The sequence below is a fragment of the Cavia porcellus genome, unplaced genomic scaffold (genome assembly GCF_034190915.1).
Source record: "Cavia porcellus strain 051 isolate PalLab524CR breed Dunkin Hartley unplaced genomic scaffold, mCavPor4.1 scaffold_1, whole genome shotgun sequence".
In the NCBI taxonomy this organism is placed as follows: Eukaryota; Metazoa; Chordata; class Mammalia; order Rodentia; family Caviidae; genus Cavia; species Cavia porcellus.
In genome coordinates this window covers 89,416,416-89,424,806 of record NW_026947484.1, presented here as the reverse complement: position 1 = coordinate 89,424,806, position 8,391 = coordinate 89,416,416, and the positions used below count along the sequence as shown (strand labels likewise).

General features: G+C 41.4%; 1 protein-coding gene across 6 annotated transcripts in view; it reads left to right on the top strand.

The window, feature by feature from the left end:
* Positions 1-8,391, top strand: part of Nfib (nuclear factor I B) — a 426,445-nt gene that overhangs the window by 184,871 nt on the left and 233,183 nt on the right. The gene's annotated exons all lie outside the window — the stretch shown is intronic.

Here is an 8,391-nt window from a genome sequence, read left to right as displayed (position 1 = left end):
ACAATAGACTAGACACAGTCAGTGCAGTTACTGCCTGGCTGCTGCTCCTGTCCACCTGCCAAGTCTCCGCATTTGGCTAAATACTTTCTCTCTCACCCCACTCCCACCCCATCACCCCCCTCTCTCTGCCCTTTCTGTCTTTCTCTGTGTGACTCTCTGGGTCTCTCTTGGGGTCTGGCTGTGTGTGTGTGTCTTCTGTTTTTGCTTTCACTCGATGTTGCTGTCTATCTCACGTTCTCTCTCTCCATGTAGCATACTCTGGCATTTATATAACTATCTATTACCTATTTGCTTATTCGCTAGGCTACTTCTGTGCTGTCTCCTAACTGTCTCCTCATAGCTTGTTTCTGCGACTGGTCATGGTGGCCTATTTTGGATTTTGCTTTGCAGCAGGCTTTACCAAGGAGATCCTGAAATCCATTTGTACTTCAGTTTTTAACCATTGCTCTGGTTCAGCTCTTTGCTCCTTTTCTCTAAGGCTTCTGGCACACACCCCCTCCCCAAGTCCCCAAGCAGCCCTTTCTCCACTTCTTGGCACTGCCTGGGACTTGCATGCCTGCTTCTCTTTCTCTCACTCTCTCTCTTTTCCTCTTTCCACCACCGCCCCCCCTTCTTTCCTGCAAATCCAGTCTTTTTCTTTCTTTTTTTTCCCCTCCTCTCTAAACTTTAATAAAACATACAAACATTTCTGCTTGGGGGTTGCTTTTCTTTAGAGAGTGAGTCTCAAGTTGTGGAAATTAAGAAATGGAAATGGGAAAGAATCCGTGCATCGTGGCTGCAGTCCGCAGAGGCTAGAGCATGGAGCTAGCAACCCTGCCAACAGCCTCATCCCTTTTACACTTTTTTTTTTTCAAATAAACCCTTTGTGACAGCATCCCTCCTGAGGCATCTGCGCCTGCTCTAGGGAAAGCTTGGCGGTATCCCTCATGCACTGTGCATGGAAGCAGGGCTGAGCTGAGTGCCCAGGGGAGGGAGGCTGCAGCCTGGGTCACCAGCCTTCCCATATCCAGCCCGTGACCCTCTCCTCTGACAGACAAATGGGAGTTAGGGTCTCCTGGCAAGAGAGAGAGAGATCTTCAGTTCCTTTTAGAGCATAGAATGGCTTCTCTCAAGACCAGAAAGCAGTATGTTCTAGGGATCTCTGGTCTCGCAGCAAAGGAGAAATTTTGACTTAGAAATTGTGGGAAAAACAATGCTAAACTGTTCACCTAAAGCAGATCTGAGAATTCCCATAGTTAGGTAGCATAGGGTTGTCAAAATGATGACACTGGCATATACACACATGCATGCAAGCCATGCTCAGTAGACAACAGGACCAGGACAGATTATTTCCCTTGGCCTCCTCCCTTCTTTTCCAGCTTTCTTCTTTAATATACAGATGAAAATCCACCATGGACAACCCTAAAGGGAAAAGAATCATTTAGCCCACAAAGAGTATAAAAACAGAAATAGGAAATTTACTCTTGTTTGGTTGCTTGGAGACATGGGAAATAGTAACACTCGCATTGTATGGGGCTGGACACGGAGTTCAGTGTTACAGTCCATATCTACAATATAGAAGATCCATATCTACAATATAGAAGTTTCCCCAGCACCACTAACATTTTTTAAATCACACATATACATATATACTTGTTTATGCATGTGTATTTAGTTGGTGATGACAACTCAGAAGAAAATGAAGTTTGAAATCAGACACATGTGACTGGAATACAACCAGCTGCTTACTGGCTAGGCAAATATGGGCAGGCCTACCCCTCTCAAACAGTGGTGTTCAAAAGATTAAGTGGCATTTGTATACATGGAAAAGCCAAGAGCAAAATGTGACACGCAGCTGGTGTACAGTAAATGAATCTCTTCCCCCTTTTTGGTCCTTCCCTTCATTTCTCCTTTCCCTGTCCTCACTTCACTGGCTTTCTCCTCAAACTTTCCAAAAGTGCAACCAAAGGCCAAGTCTTCCAAAGTACCCTAATTTCAAATCCTAAGGGAAACATTGTTGCTTTCTGACCCCCAAATTCTGATATTTTGGGCCAAATGGAAGCCTATTCCTTCTATGCCCATACACTGCCTGGGATAGTTTGTTCTTAGATGACTTATTTATCTCTATTATTTCATTCTCTCCTGTAGTTTCCAAACTTTTCAAAAGTCAAGAGAGAGAAGACCCTTATTTAAAATCAACCTTACCCAGTATCCAACCACTTACACACACACACACACACACACACACACACACACACAGCATGTGCACACACTCAGACACACAGATGCATACAGTGTTAACAGTCCTCCAGGACATAGAATCTCCTTGCAGCTGAAAGCCTAAGAAAGGAGAAGCAAAGAGCATGTTCAATGAACTCTGGTGCTGACCCACAACTTCCCAATTGGGAATGCTGTTTTCTTGGTATTTTGACCTTGTCAAAATGACTGATTTTCTTTTCTTTTTTCCTTTTCTTTTTGCCTCCAAAGCAGTCTCTGGCTAGCTGGCTAAGCTATGTTTCTCAAGCAGTGTTGTGGAGGACCTATCAGTGCATCTGGAAGCACTCACTGGCTAGGAGCACCTGGCCTGGCCTGCCGGTGCTGAGTCCTTCTCTCCTTCTCGCTCTTTGTCTTCCTCTGAAGTTGAACCAGAACTGAACAAGGCTGTGAGCCATAGTGAGGGCCCCCAGTTCCATTTGTTAGGTGAATGAACACATAAAAGTACCTCTGACTTCCTCTTGTCACCGGTCTTATTGTCTGCTCTGCAGATCATTCCATGTCCACGCTTCCCTGGCTTCCGGTGCTGTTTTCCTGTTTTATCATGGCCTTAACAACCATGAAGAGGATTGATATTGCAGCAGATGTCAGAAGGGGCAAAATCCCTCAGGTTCCTCCTCAGCACTTCTGATCATCTTGCTCTTCTCTCTGCTTCTCTGTTTTCACTGAAACCCTCTACACTTAGAGGACATGGATATGGGAATGTGTTTCATCTTTTCCCTTTTTCAGGCATTCCAGCTTCCATGTGCCACTTTTCTGTGAACTGTAAATAGAGCTGTCCATTCTCCTTGGGAATCAGTTCCGATCTCAGCTACACATGCATCAGATATCCTTGGGCAATGAACAACCTGTAAAAACCAAACACGAACTCTCTAATTCCCGTTTTGAAAGCATCCATGCCAGTAGGTGCTTAGGCCCTTTATCTACGTTCCTGTGAAATGCAGAAGCCTATGAACTGCAATGTCAGAAGACTAGTAGCTTCTGAAGCCTTTCAAAGCTTTGTCTTTCCTATTTAGGGGGGTCTTCTCCAGGAAGAAGCCTGAGGTTATTTTTATTGTTTTGTCTTTGACCTATGGTCTACATCTACTAGTTTCATTGCCATACTAGTGGCAAGAAAGTACTTGGTACTGCCATGAGTTTGGAGGGCATTAATGTCTTGAAAACTCACTACCTTACACACACACACACACACACACACACACACACACACACAACACACACACACACACACACACACACACACACGCACACCACCTACTCCTCTGCTCTTTGCTTGACTTTGCTTCTAGTTGGCCAATTTCTTTTTTTTTTTTTTTTTTTTTTTTTTTTTTTTTTTTTGGTCTTTTTGAGACGGGGTCTCGCTATGTAGTTCAGGCTGGCCTTGAGCTCACTTTGTAGCCCAGGCTGGTCTCGAACTCGCAACGATCCTCCTACCTCAGCCTCCAGAGTGCTGGGATTACAGGCATGAGCCACCATGCCCGGCTACTAGGCCACTTTTTATACTAAGGTAGCAACTCACTTCTGAAACACTTGATAGGTGGCACTATTCTTAAATTGACATTCTGCCTACAGAGCTAAAGTTTGCCAAAACATGCCAGGTATAAATACCACCACCAGATCAATGCATCCTGAACCATGTCATTCTGAGCCAACAATACAATCTACATTATAAATAGGCAAAGTTCCAGGAAGCAGTCAGTGTCCTGCTCAAGAGAAGTTTGCTTCTAATTGCTAAGTTACAGCAGTTCTGTGCTGATCTTTTCTGCAGAACAAGAAACTTCTCCATTTAGGAATCCTTGGAAAAATACCTTATCCTCTGAGGTAGCACTCAACCCCATCTGTACATTAGAATTACCTGGGGAGCTTTAAAATACTACCAGTGCCTGGTCCTTTCGTCAATCCAATTAAATCAGAATCTCTGGGGAGATGGGGTGGGCACTGGTATTTTTTAAAGCTCCCATAAGTGATTCTAATGTTTAGCTAGGGTTGGAACTATCTACTAATTTATAGGTCATGAAAGCAGTGCATTGTGGTACATAATGATTGTTCCCTTACTTGGTATGTAATGAACTCTTACTAGGGGACATGGCTCCCCAGGGACAAAAAGATGAAATCGGTGAACACCGTGCTCAACAAGTTTAGGAGTTCATAGGCAGATCTAAGGATGTTAGAATAGAATCTTGTGAAGCCAGGTTTGCTTCTGAATTCTCACGAAGAGCATAGGACTTAAAGTTAAGAGTCCCAAGTCCCAATTGAGGTATATACTAACTAGGGAGGTGACCTCTTTGGGCCATAGTTTAATCACCCATAAAATAAGTGGCTGGTCTGAAAACTACAATTTGTGCTGGTACACTCTAGTCTTACTGCACATTGCTAAATGTTCAGAAACTCATAAGCTTATCCAGGCAATTACCAAATATTTTTGGATACTGGCTCACTTACTCATGCATACTACTGACAAGAGTCCTTCTGATATTTCACCAAATCCCTCTCCCCAAACCCTAAGTATCAGAGCATTAATTTTTAAATAATCCTGGGCTTCCTTAATTCTCTCTCCCAGTCTCTTACAAATTAGCAGATGAAGGGGACGAGTAGTGGTAATGTCTATGAGCAGCGGGTAATGACTAACAGAAGTTTATCCAGTTGGATAAATGTCTAGTGAATTGCTGCTGGGGTCAGTGTTAGTTCTGGTCTTAATTAACATCTTCATTAATAATGAGGGAGAGGGAATAAACAATAGCTAATGATATTTGCAGATGGTAGTAAATTCAGAGGTGTTGCTTCTACCAGTGAGAATGGCAAGAGCCAAGGGGATATCAAAGATGTGAACAAGAAGTGATTATGATGATGTTTGCTCTGGAAAAGACAGAATGAAATGTTTGAGGGGAGAAAATGACAGTGGAACTGGGAAATGCTAAAAGAAACAAACATTGTAGCTTGGTGTGTGTTGAGCACACATGGATACTAATAGCCTTACAAGTCCTATTGCACGCTCTGGGATGTTGGTCTGAATAACAATAATAATCGTAGCAACAGCAGTAACAGTAATAGTATTCAACATTTATTGAGTGCTTGCATTATGCGGGACAGTGCTGTAACTAGTGTTCATGAGAGTCATTTTAGCCCTGAAATCATGAAGCATTCCTGCTAGGCCTTGTGTAGATTCTGACAGAGGCCTTTGCTGTGGATCTTAAATTTCTAGATGCAAACAGACCTGAGTTCAAGGGTAAATGAGAAGTATAAAAAGACGGCCAGATAAAATAAAGAGAGTGATCTGTTCTTTGTCCTCAGAATCTTTCCACGGATGACTTTTCCAGCCCTTAACCTGCTCACTCTTCTTTTCTCTATTCAGTTGCTTGCTGAGTTACCACATAAAGTGAAAGTTGACAGAAAACCTCACAAGTACTCAGGAAGCAAGAAAGAGGAAGACAGGAGGGGTGGAGGAAGAGAAGGAGGGTAGAGGAAGAAAGGAGAAGGAAGAAGGAAAAGGAAGGAGGGGGAGAAAGAGGGAAGGAAAAAGAAAGGGAATTCAAATCAACTCATGCCCAGGACAAGTCGGTCACACAGCGGTTCCCGGTGTTGAGCAGTTGCATGTCCCAATTTTCTTGTTTAAACTTTATATATATAATTCCCATAGCGACTCTTGCTAGCAGTCAGTATTTATCATGTCTATTAATGAAAAAACCCTCAGAGAGGTTAGGCCAGGTAGTATGAACACACAGATGATAGGCTGAGTAGGTGTTCAAACTCTTGAGCTCACATCCTCTCCAACCATAATTGTACAATTTTCTTTTCCTTTTTCAATTTAGCCATGTCAAGGTTAAAAGCGACATATAGCCATACATGGAAGGTCAAAGAGTAAAAATATTTAAAAGAGAATAAGTGCTGCAGAGGAATAGAGAGAAAGTTATCAGTACACATATTCACTGTCCAGTTCTGTATTTTTGAATTATTTATAATTATATGTTGAAATTAGGAAAAATAGAATTTGCAAACAAGAAAGGCTCAAAGACAGTGAAATATATACCAACGAAAATTTGACCTTGAGGGAATTTGGCAAAGAGTACCAGTATGTGAGACAGAAGTAAACTGAAAAGAAAAACAGTTGGATGTATAAAAGCCAGATCGTACTTGAGAAATGTGAAGCTCAGGGCGAGATGGATGCCAAAGGTCTTCAAAATGACATTAGAGGAGATTTAGAAAGTCAGAAACATGTGGCCCAAACTTGTGTCTTTTCCCACTCCAGTCCAGCTCCAAATATCTACTCAGGTTTAAAAGCTGGAGGGGACTGAAACTTAACAATGATGTGATGTGCACTTCTGACTGTGCATGAAGTATGTAATTGAAAGAATAAATATAGAACAAACACCTTGTACTGAGACTCCTGTAAGAATACAATGTTGCTAGGAGCCAGAAGCCCCTCCCCATCAACTTCCTGACAGAGAGGCAACACTTACTAGGATTTCTCTTACAATTATTTCTTTTACTGTATTTTCTATTGTGATCTCAGCAGTTCTCTATGCTTTTTTTTTTTTTTTTTTTTTTTTTTGTCTTTTTCCTTTTTATCAGTACCTGGGATCGAACTCTTGACTGCCTGCTTGCAAGGCAGGTGCTTATGCCGCTGAGCTAAATCCCCAGCCCTGTCTATGCTTTTTTAGAACTTCATGTAAACAAAATCATACTGCATGTATTTCTTTATGACTTGCTTAACCATATGTTGCACAGTGTATTCTTTATTGTTGAGGGAACTTTTGGTTATGTCTCCTTTGGAGCATTTATGAAAATTCTGCTGAGGACTTCCAGTACATGTTACCTGCTGCACACATGCAGGAGTTTCCCCTGGATAGTGCTAAAACTTTCATCCACAGGTCAAATAGGACCTACTAACTGTACAGCTTGAGAGCTGGGAATGGTTCTTAAAGTTTTAGTTGGTTGAGAAAAAACAACCATCAAAACAAAAGAAGAACAACATTATTTTATATTTCAAAATTATATAAAATTCAAATTTCACAACTGAAATGTTATCAAAGTGCAGTCAATCTCATTGTTCATATACTGCTTTTGGTGTCTTTTGTGTAAAATGGCAGAATTGATAAGTTAAAAGAGAGACTGTCTAGTCTGTAAGGCCTAAAATTTGGACGAGCTACTTAAAGCCTTGGTTACAATGAAAATCCAGGACCTCTTATTTTAAAAATCTGAAAACAAAGCCAGAAACTCTCAACTTTCAATATAGCGATGGCAGAGCTTTAACCAATGTATTAAGATTTTCAAAGCTCAGGCCCTATACCACTGCACAGGCTCAGGCCTATGAAACTGGCCCTATCTAAAATACTATAGAAAAGGGATGTTGATCTCTACTCTACACCATATATTTAGAAATCAAGTTACAAGCACCTTAGAAAAAAATAATTTGCTGTATGCAAAAATATCCAGTACAATGCCTTATAACATTTGGAATGTTTCTTCTCTCTCTCTCTCTCTCTCTCTCTCTCTTTCTCTCTCTCTCTCTCTCTCTCTCTCTCTCTCTCTCTCTCTCTCTCTCTCTCTCTCTCACCCTTCCTCCCTTCCCTCCTTCTTTCCTTCCTTGTTTCATTCCTGCCACTTAGGTTCCCCACTTCCAAAAGGCCAGACTGTTGAGTATTTTTCCAAAAAGGTCAGATTGTTAGTGGCTGTCAGTTACTGTAATAGTTGACAACTGTTTGGCTAATACTACTACAACCCCACTTCCTGTGGGGTTCATGCACTTAAACATATTTGAATGAAAATGACTGTTATGCCCTAAGGAATAAAGAAATTATAACCCACAGGTTCTGTTTCCAGAGCCAAGTTGTAATGTCTGCCTGAGCAGATTCAAGGTTTCTTGAGAAAACTTGTTCTAACAATGCCAGAAGTTTATCAAAAGACAATACTAATATCAAAAAGTAAAAATTTAGAGCTATAATACTACCTGATCTCTCTACTTGTTATAATCTCTATGATAACAAAGACAGTGTGACACTGGTACCAAGGTGGGTAAAAAGATCAATGGAACAGAATAGCAAATACAGCGATAGATCCACATGTAAATGAACAGCTGAACCTCAATAAAGGTATAGAGGTAATTCATTGGGGGAAAACTCTTCTCAGTGGATGGTACTG